The sequence below is a fragment of the Phyllobates terribilis genome, unplaced genomic scaffold (genome assembly GCF_046119375.1).
Source record: "Phyllobates terribilis strain yellow unplaced genomic scaffold, ASM4611937v1 Scaffold_63__1_contigs__length_7903474, whole genome shotgun sequence".
Classification (NCBI taxonomy): Eukaryota; Metazoa; Chordata; class Amphibia; order Anura; family Dendrobatidae; genus Phyllobates; species Phyllobates terribilis.
In genome coordinates this window covers 2,986,369-3,000,469 of record NW_027362823.1, presented here as the reverse complement: position 1 = coordinate 3,000,469, position 14,101 = coordinate 2,986,369, and the positions used below count along the sequence as shown (strand labels likewise).

General features: G+C 45.2%; 10 non-coding genes across 10 annotated transcripts; all 10 read right to left on the bottom strand.

Annotated features, from left to right (window-relative positions):
- Positions 1-1,391: 1,391 nt before the first annotated feature.
- Positions 1,392-1,582, bottom strand: LOC141192711 (U2 spliceosomal RNA). The gene has a single exon (XR_012266020.1). It is a non-coding gene; the product is annotated as a U2 spliceosomal RNA (small nuclear RNA).
- A 1,112-nt stretch (positions 1,583-2,694) lies between these two features.
- LOC141192710 (U2 spliceosomal RNA) lies at positions 2,695-2,885 on the bottom strand. Its single transcript, XR_012266019.1, has one exon. It is a non-coding gene; the product is annotated as a U2 spliceosomal RNA (small nuclear RNA).
- Positions 2,886-4,000: 1,115 nt separating this feature from the next.
- Positions 4,001-4,191, bottom strand: LOC141193069 (U2 spliceosomal RNA). The gene has a single exon (XR_012266367.1). It is a non-coding gene; the product is annotated as a U2 spliceosomal RNA (small nuclear RNA).
- A 1,115-nt stretch (positions 4,192-5,306) lies between these two features.
- Positions 5,307-5,497, bottom strand: LOC141192709 (U2 spliceosomal RNA). The gene has a single exon (XR_012266018.1). It is a non-coding gene; the product is annotated as a U2 spliceosomal RNA (small nuclear RNA).
- A 1,115-nt stretch (positions 5,498-6,612) lies between these two features.
- On the bottom strand, positions 6,613-6,803 carry LOC141192708 (U2 spliceosomal RNA). The gene has a single exon (XR_012266017.1). It is a non-coding gene; the product is annotated as a U2 spliceosomal RNA (small nuclear RNA).
- A 1,115-nt stretch (positions 6,804-7,918) lies between these two features.
- Positions 7,919-8,109, bottom strand: LOC141192707 (U2 spliceosomal RNA). Its single transcript, XR_012266016.1, has one exon. It is a non-coding gene; the product is annotated as a U2 spliceosomal RNA (small nuclear RNA).
- Positions 8,110-9,224: 1,115 nt separating this feature from the next.
- Positions 9,225-9,415, bottom strand: LOC141192706 (U2 spliceosomal RNA). Its single transcript, XR_012266015.1, has one exon. It is a non-coding gene; the product is annotated as a U2 spliceosomal RNA (small nuclear RNA).
- A 1,115-nt stretch (positions 9,416-10,530) lies between these two features.
- On the bottom strand, positions 10,531-10,721 carry LOC141192705 (U2 spliceosomal RNA). The gene has a single exon (XR_012266014.1). It is a non-coding gene; the product is annotated as a U2 spliceosomal RNA (small nuclear RNA).
- Positions 10,722-11,836: 1,115 nt separating this feature from the next.
- Positions 11,837-12,027, bottom strand: LOC141193038 (U2 spliceosomal RNA). The gene has a single exon (XR_012266337.1). It is a non-coding gene; the product is annotated as a U2 spliceosomal RNA (small nuclear RNA).
- A 1,114-nt stretch (positions 12,028-13,141) lies between these two features.
- On the bottom strand, positions 13,142-13,332 carry LOC141192704 (U2 spliceosomal RNA). Its single transcript, XR_012266013.1, has one exon. It is a non-coding gene; the product is annotated as a U2 spliceosomal RNA (small nuclear RNA).
- Positions 13,333-14,101: the final 769 nt, after the last annotated feature.

The following is a 14,101-nucleotide window of genomic DNA, read 5'->3' as shown; positions in this document are numbered from 1 at the left end:
TCTTGAAGATGACGACTTCCACCAAGAACCGCAGGTTAAAGAAATTCCTCTTCGACTCCTCAATATCAATGCGAAAAGCATTTTTGACCCGAATATCATCAGTCCCGGCATAGCGAATCTTGACGCCCATTATCACCTCTCGTTTCCTCTGGACCCCCCCCAATAGCAGCAGGCAGCTTAAGCCACCTAAGTGGCGATGCTGCAAGGCCGAGGGGGAGACACTATAGGATCCTTCTGACCAGATACAAGATCTAAGCCAAAAGGCCGAGAAGCGATAACCAGAATTGGTTTCAAACTACGGAGCCACCCAAGGATCCTGAAAAGTCCATTTGTGGAGATGAGCTCCTGGACTCCCGTTAAGAAGACATGATGTCAACCTCTAGATCCCTTACATGCCTGCACTTTTCGGCTTGCTGCTGCTGCAATCCACGCGTTTTAGATCTGCATAACTCCACCTCTTTAAACACAGCACCTTCACCCCCTGCTGTTCCCACCCGCCTCAACACCGTTGGAAGGGAGGAGAACCAATTAAGGCGGGGGGTGGGGTGGAACGAGCAGCTGTCTACCCTTAGCAGGAGGGCTCCTGATTACATACCTCTCCTGCTGCTGCTGCTGCTGGCTGTCCAGCAGCAGACTGAAGGTGGCTGCTGCTGTGCACAGGTATATAAAGGCTCAGAGCCTATTATGACACGCGCAGCCAGCGTTCCATTGCCACATTCCATCTACTGCAGGCAGGATACCTGGCTGGCTGAATGTCGCTGAGAAGCTCACAGAGACCGCCATAAGCAACAGTTTAACAGAATCCCACAGACTAATCAACCAAACTTTTTGGGTTGGGTTCTCTTTTATAGTCTGCAGGCATTAAATGAAAGAAGTCAGTGTTCCAGCAGAAGGAGACAACGTTTCAGAAAAGGCATTATAGCAAACCAAAAAAGAAATTTTAAGCGCAGCAGAGTAACCAGCGCACATACCTGTTAGCTCAGGTGAGTTTAAAAGGCTGCTGTTGATAACAAGGGCATTTGCTAAATAGATGGTGTGTGTGCAACAATATACTGAAAGGTCAATTATATTGTGCAGCTTATCTCACCACCTGTAGTTATTTAGGTGAAAGCTCCAAAATGCTTGCCTAATATGTCTGTTTATCCAAAAGGAAGTAAAAAGGGAGAGCTAGAAAGATAGCACTGCATCACATTACATGGCAATGCAATGCACAGTTGCTGAAGTTGAACCAAAATGAGCTTGTAATCTGGCTTCTGCAACTTTGAACATGAAAAATCCAATGAGGAGAAGAAAAGCAAAGCCAAAGAGTCCATCCCAAAATCCGACAAACAAGCAAAATGAACAAAAAACATTGAATTCAATTCTTTCTGATTTTTGAAACTGCATTAAAGAAGGGGTGCACCGGTCCTGGAGATACTGCAATACCAGGTCAATGCGTGGAGTGGACAGAGCAAGCTCTTTTTCCATCTCCCTGTTCTAAAAATCCATTTAATATATGGTCCCCAGATAGGGGACGTATCAGATATTAAACTGATAAGAACAGATACTACACTTGATCTTAGCCAAAAGGCCGAGAAGCGATAACCAGAATTGGTTTCAAACTACGGAGCCACCCAAGGATCCTGAAAAGTCCATTTGTGGAGATGAGCTCCTGGACTCCCGTTAAGAAGACATGTTGTCAACCTCTAGAACCCTTACATGCCTGCACTTTTCGGCTTGCTGCTGCTGCAATCCACGCGTTTTAGATCTGCATAACTCCACCTCTTTAAACACAGCACCTTCACCCCCTGCTGTTCCCACCCGCCTCAACACCGTTGGAAGGGAGGAGAACCAATTAAGGCGGGGGGTGGGGTGGAACGAGCAGCTGTCTACCCTTAGCAGGAGGGCTCCTGATTACATACCTCTCCTGCTGCTGCTGCTGGCTGTCCAGCAGCAGACTGAAGGTGGCTGCTGCTGTGCACAGGTATATAAAGGCTCAGAGCCTATTATGACACGCGCAGCCAGCGTTCCATTGCCACATTCCATCTACTGCAGGCAGGATACCTGGCTGGCTGAATGTCGCTGAGAAGCTCACAGAGACCGCCATAAGCAACAGTTTAACAGAATGCCACAGACTAATCAACCAAACTTTTTGGGTTGGGTTCTCTTTTATAGTCTGCAGGCATTAAATGAAAGAAGTCAGTGTTCCAGCAGAAGGAGACAACGTTTCAGAAAAGGCATTGTAGCAAACCAAAAAAGAAATTTTAAGCGCAGCAGAGTAACCAGCGCACATACCTGTTAGCTCAGGTGAGTTTAAAAGGCTGCTGTTGATAACAAGGGCATTTGCTAAATAGATGGTGTGTGTGCAACAATATACTGAAAGGTCAATTATATTGTGCAGCTTATCTCACCACCTGTAGTTATTTAGGTGAAAGCTCCAAAATGCTTGCCTAATATGTCTGTTTATCCAAAAGGAAGTTAAAAGGGAGAGCTAGAAAGATAGCATTGCATCACATTACATGGCAATGCAATGCACAGTTGCTGAAGTTGAACCAAAATGAGCTTGTAATCTGGCTTCTGCAACTTTGAACATGAAAAATCCAATGAGGAGAAGAAAAGCAAAGCCAAAGAGTCCATCCCAAAATCCGACAAACAAGCAAAATGAACAAAAAACATTGAATTCAATTCTTTCTGATTTTAGAAACTGCATTAAAGAAGGGGTGCACCGGTCCTGGAGATACTGCAATACCAGGTCAATGCGTGGAGTGGACAGAGCAAGCTCTTTTTCCATCTCCCTGTTCTAAAAATCCATTTAATATATGGTCCCCAGATAGGGGACGTATCAGATATTAAACTGATAAGAACAGATACTACACTTGATCTTAGCCAAAAGGCCGAGAAGCGATAACCAGAATTGGTTTCAAACTACGGAGCCACCCAAGGATCCTGAAAAGTCCATTTGTGGAGATGAGCTCCTGGACTCCCGTTAAGAAGACATGTTGTCAACCTCTAGATCCCTTACATGCCTGCACTTTTCGGCTTGCTGCTGCTGCAATCCACGCGTTTTAGATCTGCATAACTCCACCTCTTTAAACACAGCACCTTCACCCCCTGCTGTTCCCACCCGCCTCAACACCGTTGGAAGGGAGGAGAACCAATTAAGGCGGGGGGTGGAGTGGAACGAGCAGCTGTCTACCCTTAGCAGGAGGGCTCCTGATTACATACCTCTCCTGCTGCTGCTGCTGCTGGCTGTCCAGCAGCAGACTGAAGGTGGCTGCTGCTGTGCACAGGTATATAAAGGCTCAGAGCCTATTATGACACGCGCAGCCAGCGTTCCATTGCCACATTCCATCTACTGCAGGCAGGATACCTGGCTGGCTGAATGTCGCTGAGAAGCTCACAGAGACCGCCATAAGCAACAGTTTAGCAGAATGCCACAGACTAATCAACCAAACTTTTTGGGTTGGGTTCTCTTTTATAGTCTGCAGGCATTAAATGAAAGAAGTCAGTGTTCCAGCAGAAGGAGACAACGTTTCAGAAAAGGCATTGTAGCAAACCAAAAAAGAAATTTTAAGCGCAGCAGAGTAACCAGCGCACATACCTGTTAGCTCAGGTGAGTTTAAAAGGCTGCTGTTGATAACAAGGGCATTTGTTAAATAGATGGTGTGTGTGCAACAATATACTGAAAGGTCAATTATATTGTGCAGCTTATCTCACCACCTGTAGTTATTTAGGTGAAAGCTCCAAAATGCTTGCCTAATATGTCTGTTTATCCAAAAGGAAGTAAAAAGGGAGAGCTAGAAAGATAGCATTGCATCACATTACATGGCAATGCAATGCACAGTTGCTGAAGTTGAACCAAAATGAGCTTGTAATCTGGCTTCTGCAACTTTGAACATGAAAAATCCAATGAGGAGAAGAAAAGCAAAGCCAAAGAGTCCATCCCAAAATCCGACAAACAAGCAAAATGAACAAAAAACATTGAATTCAATTCTTTCTGATTTTAGAAACTGCATTAAAGAAGGGGTGCACCGGTCCTGGAGATACTGCAATACCAGGTCAATGCGTGGAGTGGACAGAGCAAGCTCTTTTTCCATCTCCCTGTTCTAAAAATCCATTTAATATATGGTCCCCAGATAGGGGATGTATCAGATATTAAACTGATAAGAACAGATACTACACTTGATCTTAGCCAAAAGGCCGAGAAGCGATAACCAGAATTGGTTTCAAACTACGGAGCCACCCAAGGATCCTGAAAAGTCCATTTGTGGAGATGAGCTCCTGGACTCCCGTTAAGAAGACATGTTGTCAACCTCTACATCCCTTACATGCCTGCACTTTTCGGCTTGCTGCTGCTGCAATCCACGCGTTTTAGATCTGCATAACTCCACCTCTTTAAACACAGCACCTTCACCCCCTGCTGTTCCCACCCGCCTCAACACCGTTGGAAGGGAGGAGAACCAATTAAGGCGGGGGGTGGGGTGGAACGAGCAGCTGTCTACCCTTAGCAGGAGGGCTCCTGATTACATACCTCTCCTGCTGCTGCGGCTGCTGGCTGTCCAGCAGCAGACTGAAGGTGGCTGCTGCTGTGCACAGGTATATAAAGGCTCAGAGCCTATTATGACACGCGCAGCCAGCGTTCCATTGCCACATTCCATCTACTGCAGGCAGGATACCTGGCTGGCTGAATGTCGCTGAGAAGCTCACAGAGACCGCCATAAGCAACAGTTTAACAGAATGCCACAGACTAATCAACCAAACTTTTTGGGTTGGGTTCTCTTTTATAGTCTGCAGGCATTAAATGAAAGAAGTCAGTGTTCCAGCAGAAGGAGACAACGTTTCAGAAAAGGCATTGTAGCAAACCAAAAAAGAAATTTTAAGCGCAGCAGAGTAACCAGCGCACATACCTGTTAGCTCAGGTGAGTTTAAAAGGCTGCTGTTGATAACAAGGGCATTTGCTAAATAGATGGTGTGTGTGCAACAATATACTGAAAGGTCAATTATATTGTGCAGCTTATCTCACCACCTGTAGTTATTTAGGTGAAAGCTCCAAAATGCTTGCCTAATATGTCTGTTTATCCAAAAGGAAGTAAAAAGGGAGAGCTAGAAAGATAGCATTGCATCACATTACATGGCAATGCAATGCACAGTTGCTGAAGTTGAACCAAAATGAGCTTGTAATCTGGCTTCTGCAACTTTGAACATGAAAAATCCAATGAGGAGAAGAAAAGCAAAGCCAAAGAGTCCATCCCAAAATCCGACAAACAAGCAAAATGAACAAAAAACATTGAATTCAATTCTTTCTGATTTTAGAAACTGCATTAAAGAAGGGGTGCACCGGTCCTGGAGATACTGCAATACCAGGTCAATGCGTGGAGTGGACAGAGCAAGCTCTTTTTCCATCTCCCTGTTCTAAAAATCCATTTAATATATGGTCCCCAGATAGGGGACGTATCAGATATTAAACTGATAAGAACAGATACTACACTTGATCTTAGCCAAAAGGCCGAGAAGCGATAACCAGAATTGGTTTCAAACTACGGAGCCACCCAAGGATCCTGAAAAGTCCATTTGTGGAGATGAGCTCCTGGACTCCCGTTAAGAAGACATGTTGTCAACCTCTAGATCCCTTACATGCCTGCACTTTTCGGCTTGCTGCTGCTGCAATCCACGCGTTTTAGATCTGCATAACTCCACCTCTTTAAACACAGCACCTTCACCCCCTGCTGTTCCCACCCGCCTCAACACCGTTGGAAGGGAGGAGAACCAATTAAGGCGGGGGGTGGGGTGGAACGAGCAGCTGTCTACCCTTAGCAGGAGGGCTCCTGATTACATACCTCTCCTGCTGCTGCTGCTGCTGGCTGTCCAGCAGCAGACTGAAGGTGGCTGCTGCTGTGCACAGGTATATAAAGGCTCAGAGCCTATTATGACACGCGCAGCCAGCGTTCCATTGCCACATTCCATCTACTGCAGGCAGGATACCTGGCTGGCTGAATGTCGCTGAGAAGCTCACAGAGACCGCCATAAGCAACAGTTTAACAGAATGCCACAGACTAATCAACCAAACTTTTTGGGTTGGGTTCTCTTTTATAGTCTGCAGGCATTAAATGAAAGAAGTCAGTGTTCCAGCAGAAGGAGACAACGTTTCAGAAAAGGCATTGTAGCAAACCAAAAAAGAAATTTTAAGCGCAGCAGAGTAACCAGCGCACATACCTGTTAGCTCAGGTGAGTTTAAAAGGCTGCTGTTGATAACAAGGGCATTTGCTAAATAGATGGTGTGTGTGCAACAATATACTGAAAGGTCAATTATATTGTGCAGCTTATCTCACCACCTGTAGTTATTTAGGTGAAAGCTCCAAAATGCTTGCCTAATATGTCTGTTTATCCAAAAGGAAGTAAAAAGGGAGAGCTAGAAAGATAGCATTGCATCACATTACATGGCAATGCAATGCACAGTTGCTGAAGTTGAACCAAAATGAGCTTGTAATCTGGCTTCTGCAACTTTGAACATGAAAAATCCAATGAGGAGAAGAAAAGCAAAGCCAAAGAGTCCATCCCAAAATCCGACAAACAAGCAAAATGAACAAAAAACATTGAATTCAATTCTTTCTGATTTTAGAAACTGCATTAAAGAAGGGGTGCACCGGTCCTGGAGATACTGCAATACCAGGTCAATGCGTGGAGTGGACAGAGCAAGCTCTTTTTCCATCTCCCTGTTCTAAAAATCCATTTAATATATGGTCCCCAGATAGGGGACGTATCAGATATTAAACTGATAAGAACAGATACTACACTTGATCTTAGCCAAAAGGCCGAGAAGCGATAACCAGAATTGGTTTCAAACTACGGAGCCACCCAAGGATCCTGAAAAGTCCATTTGTGGAGATGAGCTCCTGGACTCCCGTTAAGAAGACATGTTGTCAACCTCTAGATCCCTTACATGCCTGCACTTTTCGGCTTGCTGCTGCTGCAATCCACGCGTTTTAGATCTGCATAACTCCACCTCTTTAAACACAGCACCTTCACCCCCTGCTGTTCCCACCCGCCTCAACACCGTTGGAAGGGAGGAGAACCAATTAAGGCGGGGGGTGGGGTGGAACGAGCAGCTGTCTACCCTTAGCAGGAGGGCTCCTGATTACATACCTCTCCTGCTGCTGCTGCTGCTGGCTGTCCAGCAGCAGACTGAAGGTGGCTGCTGCTGTGCACAGGTATATAAAGGCTCAGAGCCTATTATGACACGCGCAGCCAGCGTTCCATTGCCACATTCCATCTACTGCAGGCAGGATACCTGGCTGGCTGAATGTCGCTGAGAAGCTCACAGAGACCGCCATAAGCAACAGTTTAACAGAATGCCACAGACTAATCAACCAAACTTTTTGGGTTGGGTTCTCTTTTATAGTCTGCAGGCATTAAATGAAAGAAGTCAGTGTTCCAGCAGAAGGAGACAACGTTTCAGAAAAGGCATTGTAGCAAACCAAAAAAGAAATTTTAAGCGCAGCAGAGTAACCAGCGCACATACCTGTTAGCTCAGGTGAGTTTAAAAGGCTGCTGTTGATAACAAGGGCATTTGCTAAATAGATGGTGTGTGTGCAACAATATACTGAAAGGTCAATTATATTGTGCAGCTTATCTCACCACCTGTAGTTATTTAGGTGAAAGCTCCAAAATGCTTGCCTAATATGTCTGTTTATCCAAAAGGAAGTAAAAAGGGAGAGCTAGAAAGATAGCATTGCATCACATTACATGGCAATGCAATGCACAGTTGCTGAAGTTGAACCAAAATGAGCTTGTAATCTGGCTTCTGCAACTTTGAACATGAAAAATCCAATGAGGAGAAGAAAAGCAAAGCCAAAGAGTCCATCCCAAAATCCGACAAACAAGCAAAATGAACAAAAAACATTGAATTCAATTCTTTCTGATTTTAGAAACTGCATTAAAGAAGGGGTGCACCGGTCCTGGAGATACTGCAATACCAGGTCAATGCGTGGAGTGGACAGAGCAAGCTCTTTTTCCATCTCCCTGTTCTAAAAATCCATTTAATATATGGTCCCCAGATAGGGGACGTATCAGATATTAAACTGATAAGAACAGATACTACACTTGATCTTAGCCAAAAGGCCGAGAAGCGATAACCAGAATTGGTTTCAAACTACGGAGCCACCCAAGGATCCTGAAAAGTCCATTTGTGGAGATGAGCTCCTGGACTCCCGTTAAGAAGACATGTTGTCAACCTCTAGATCCCTTACATGCCTGCACTTTTCGGCTTGCTGCTGCTGCAATCCACGCGTTTTAGATCTGCATAACTCCACCTCTTTAAACACAGCACCTTCACCCCCTGCTGTTCCCACCCACCTCAACACCGTTGGAAGGGAGGAGAACCAATTAAGGCGGGGGGTGGGGTGGAACGAGCAGCTGTCTACCCTTAGCAGGAGGGCTCCTGATTACATACCTCTCCTGCTGCTGCTGCTGCTGGCTGTCCAGCAGCAGACTGAAGGTGGCTGCTGCTGTGCACAGGTATATAAAGGCTCAGAGCCTATTATGACACGCGCAGCCAGCGTTCCATTGCCACATTCCATCTACTGCAGGCAGGATACCTGGCTGGCTGAATGTCGCTGAGAAGCTCACAGAGACCGCCATAAGCAACAGTTTAACAGAATGCCACAGACTAATCAACCAAACTTTTTGGGTTGGGTTCTCTTTTATAGTCTGCAGGCATTAAATGAAAGAAGTCAGTGTTCCAGCAGAAGGAGACAACGTTTCAGAAAAGGCATTGTAGCAAACCAAAAAAGAAATTTTAAGCGCAGCAGAGTAACCAGTGCACATACCTGTTAGCTCAGGTGAGTTTAAAAGGCTGCTGTTGATAACAAGGGCATTTGCTAAATAGATGGTGTGTGTGCAACAATATACTGAAAGGTCAATTATATTGTGCAGCTTATCTCACCACCTGTAGTTATTTAGGTGAAAGCTCCAAAATGCTTGCCTAATATGTCTGTTTATCCAAAAGGAAGTAAAAAGGGAGAGCTAGAAAGATAGCATTGCATCACATTACATGGCAATGCAATGCACAGTTGCTGAAGTTGAACCAAAATGAGCTTGTAATCTGGCTTCTGCAACTTTGAACATGAAAAATCCAATGAGGAGAAGAAAAGCAAAGCCAAAGAGTCCATCCCAAAATCCGACAAACAAGCAAAATGAACAAAAAACATTGAATTCAATTCTTTCTGATTTTAGAAACTGCATTAAAGAAGGGGTGCACCGGTCCTGGAGATACTGCAATACCAGGTCAATGCGTGGAGTGGACAGAGCAAGCTCTTTTTCCATCTCCCTGTTCTAAAAATCCATTTAATATATGGTCCCCAGATAGGGGACGTATCAGATATTAAACTGATAAGAACAGATACTACACTTGATCTTAGCCAAAAGGCCGAGAAGCGATAACCAGAATTGGTTTCAAACTACGGAGCCACCCAAGGATCCTGAAAAGTCCATTTGTGGAGATGAGCTCCTGGACTCCCGTTAAGAAGACATGTTGTCAACCTCTAGATCCCTTACATGCCTGCACTTTTCGGCTTGCTGCTGCTGCAATCCACGCGTTTTAGATCTGCATAACTCCACCTCTTTAAACACAGCACCTTCACCCCCTGCTGTTCCCACCCGCCTCAACACCGTTGGAAGGGAGGAGAACCAATTAAGGCGGGGGGTGGGGTGGAACGAGCAGCTGTCTACCCTTAGCAGGAGGGCTCCTGATTACATACCTCTCCTGCTGCTGCTGCTGCTGGCTGTCCAGCAGCAGACTGAAGGTGGCTGCTGCTGTGCACAGGTATATAAAGGCTCAGAGCCTATTATGACACACGCAGCCAGCGTTCCATTGCCACATTCCATCTACTGCAGGCAGGATACCTGGCTGGCTGAATGTCGCTGAGAAGCTCACAGAGACCGCCATAAGCAACAGTTTAACAGAATGCCACAGACTAATCAACCAAACTTTTTGGGTTGGGTTCTCTTTTATAGTCTGCAGGCATTAAATGAAAGAAGTCAGTGTTCCAGCAGAAGGAGACAACGTTTCAGAAAAGGCATTGTAGCAAACCAAAAAAGAAATTTTAAGCGCAGCAGAGTAACCAGCGCACATACCTGTTAGCTCAGGTGAGTTTAAAAGGCTGCTGTTGATAACAAGGGCATTTGCTAAATAGATGGTGTGTGTGCAACAATATACTGAAAGGTCAATTATATTGTGCAGCTTATCTCACCACCTGTAGTTATTTAGGTGAAAGCTCCAAAATGCTTGCCTAATATGTCTGTTTATCCAAAAGGAAGTAAAAAGGGAGAGCTAGAAAGATAGCATTGCATCACATTACATGGCAATGCAATGCACAGTTGCTGAAGTTGAACCAAAATGAGCTTGTAATCTGGCTTCTGCAACTTTGAACATGAAAAATCCAATGAGGAGAAGAAAAGCAAAGCCAAAGAGTCCATCCCAAAATCCGACAAACAAGCAAAATGAACAAAAAACATTGAATTCAATTCTTTCTGATTTTAGAAACTGCATTAAAGAAGGGGTGCACCGGTCCTGGAGATACTGCAATACCAGGTCAATGCGTGGAGTGGACAGAGCAAGCTCTTTTTCCATCTCCCTGTTCTAAAAATCCATTTAATATATGGTCCCCAGATAGGGGACGTATCAGATATTAAACTGATAAGAACAGATACTACACTTGATCTTAGCCAAAAGGCCGAGAAGCGATAACCAGAATTGGTTTCAAACTACGGAGCCACCCAAGGATCCTGAAAAGTCCATTTGTGGAGATGAGCTCCTGGACTCCCGTTAAGAAGACATGTTGTCAACCTCTAGATCCCTTACATGCCTGCACTTTTCGGCTTGCTGCTGCTGCAATCCACGCGTTTTAGATCTGCATAACTCCACCTCTTTAAACACAGCACCTTCACCCCCTGCTGTTCCCACCCGCCTCAACACCGTTGGAAAGGAGGAGAACCAATTAAGGCGGGGGGTGGGGTGGAACGAGCAGCTGTCTACCCTTAGCAGGAGGGCTCCTGATTACATACCTCTCCTGCTGCTGCTGCTGCTGGCTGTCCAGCAGCAGACTGAAGGTGGCTGCTGCTGTGCACAGGTATATAAAGGCTCAGAGCCTATTATGACACGCGCAGCCAGCGTTCCATTGCCACATTCCATCTACTGCAGGCAGGATACCTGGCTGGCTGAATGTCGCTGAGAAGCTCACAGAGACCGCCATAAGCAACAGTTTAACAGAATGCCACAGACTAATCAACCAAACTTTTTGAGTTGGGTTCTCTTTTATAGTCTGCAGGCATTAAATGAAAGAAGTCAGTGTTCCAGCAGAAGGAGACAACGTTTCAGAAAAGGCATTGTAGCAAACCAAAAAAGAAATTTTAAGCGCAGCAGAGTAACCAGCGCACATACCTGTTAGCTCAGGTGAGTTTAAAAGGCTGCTGTTGATAACAAGGGCATTTGCTAAATAGATGGTGTGTGTGCAACAATATACTGAAAGGTCAATTATATTGTGCAGCTTATCTCACCACCTGTAGTTATTTAGGTGAAAGCTCCAAAATGCTTGCCTAATATGTCTGTTTATCCAAAAGGAAGTAAAAAGGGAGAGCTAGAAAGATAGCATTGCATCACATTACATGGCAATGCAATGCACAGTTGCTGAAGTTGAACCAAAATGAGCTTGTAATCTGGCTTCTGCAACTTTGAACATGAAAAATCCAATGAGGAGAAGAAAAGCAAAGCCAAAGAGTCCATCCCAAAATCCGACAAACAAGCAAAATGAACAAAAAACATTGAATTCAATTCTTTCTGATTTTAGAAACTGCATTAAAGAAGGGGTGCACCGGTCCTGGAGATACTGCAATACCAGGTCAATGCGTGGAGTGGACAGAGCAAGCTCTTTTTCCATCTCCCTGTTCTAAAAATCCATTTAATATATGGTCCCCAGATAGGGGACTTATCAGATATTAAACTGATAAGAACAGATACTACACTTGATCTTAGCCAAAAGGCCGAGAAGCGATAACCAGAATTGGTTTCAAACTACGGAGCCACCCAAGGATCCTGAAAAGTCCATTTGTGGAGATGAGCTCCTGGACTCCCGTTAAGAAGACATGTTGTCAACCTCTAGATCCCTTACATGCCTGCACTTTTCGGCTTGCTGCTGCTGCAATCCACGCGTTTTAGATCTGCATAACTCCACCTCTTAAACACAGCACCTTCACCCCCTGCTGTTCCCACCCGCCTCAACACCGTTGGAAGGGAGGAGAACCAATTAAGGCGGGGGGTGGGGTGGAACGAGCAGCTGTCTACCCTTAGCAGGAGGGCTCCTGATTACATACCTCTCCTGCTGCTGCTGCTGCTGGCTGTCCAGCAGCAGACTGAAGGTGGCTGCTGCTGTGCACAGGTATATAAAGGCTCAGAGCCTATTATGACACGCGCAGCCAGCGTTCCATTGCCACATTCCATCTACTGCAGGCAGGATACCTGGCTGGCTGAATGTCGCTGAGAAGCTCACAGAGACCGCCATAAGCAACAGTTTAACAGAATGCCACAGACTAATCAACCAAACTTTTTGGGTTGGGTTCTCTTTTATAGTCTGCAGGCATTAAATGAAAGAAGTCAGTGTTCCAGCAGAAGGAGACAACGTTTCAGAAAAGGCATTGTAGCAAACCAAAAAAGAAATTTTAAGCGCAGCAGAGTAACCAGCGCACATACCTGTTAGCTCAGGTGAGTTTAAAAGGCTGCTGTTGATAACAAGGGCATTTGCTAAATAGATGGTGTGTGTGCAACAATATACTGAAAGGTCAATTATATTGTGCAGCTTATCTCACCACCTGTAGTTATTTAGGTGAAAGCTCCAAAATGCTTGCCTAATATGTCTGTTTATCCAAAAGGAAGTAAAAAGGGAGAGCTAGAAAGATAGCATTGCATCACATTACATGGCAATGCAATGCACAGTTGCTGAAGTTGAACCAAAATGAGCTTGTAATCTGGCTTCTGCAACTTTGAACATGAAAAATCCAATGAGGAGAAGAAAAGCAAAGCCAAAGAGTCCATCCCAAAATCCGACAAACAAGCAAAATGAACAAAAAACATTGAATTCAATTCTTTCTGATTTTAGAAACTGCATTAAAGAAGGGGTGCACCGGTCCTGGAGATACTGCAATACCAGGTCAATGCGTGGAGTGGACAGAGCAAGCTCTTTTTCCATCTCCCTGTTCTAAAAATCCATTTAATATATGGTCCCCAGATAGGGGACGTATCAGATATTAAACTGATAAGAACAGATACTACACTTGATCTTAGCCAAAAGGCCGAGAAGCGATAACCAGAATTGGTTTCAAACTACGGAGCCACCCAAGGATCCTGAAAAGTCCATTTGTGGAGATGAGCTCCTGGACTCCCGTTAAGAAGACATGTTGTCAACCTCTAGATCCCTTACATGCCTGCACTTTTCGGCTTGCTGCTGCTGCAATCCACGCGTTTTAGATCTGCATAACTCCACCTCTTTAAACACAGCACCTTCACCCCCTGCTGTTCCCACCCGCCTCAACACCGTTGGAAGGGAGGAGAACCAATTAAGGCGGGGGGTGGGGTGGAACGAGCAGCTGTCTACCCTTAGCAGGAGGGCTCCTGATTACATACCTCTCCTGCTGCTGCTGCTGCTGCTGGCTGTCCAGCAGCAGACTGAAGGTGGCTGCTGCTGTGCACAGGTATATAAAGGCTCAGAGCCTATTATGACACGCGCAGCCAGCGTTCCATTGCCACATTCCATCTACTGCAGGCAGGATACCTGGCTGGCTGAATGTCGCTGAGAAGCTCACAGAGACCGCCATAAGCAACAGTTTAACAGAATGCCACAGACTAATCAACCAAACTTTTTGGGTTGGGTTCTCTTTTATAGTCTGCAGGCATTAAATGAAAGAAGTCAGTGTTCCAGCAGAAGGAGACAACGTTTCAGAAAAGGCATTGTAGCAAACCAAAAAAGAAATTTTAAGCGCAGCAGAGTAACCAGCGCACATACCTGTTAGCTCAGGTGAGTTTAAAAGGCTGCTGTTGATAACAAGGGCATTTGCTAAATAGATGGTGTGTGTG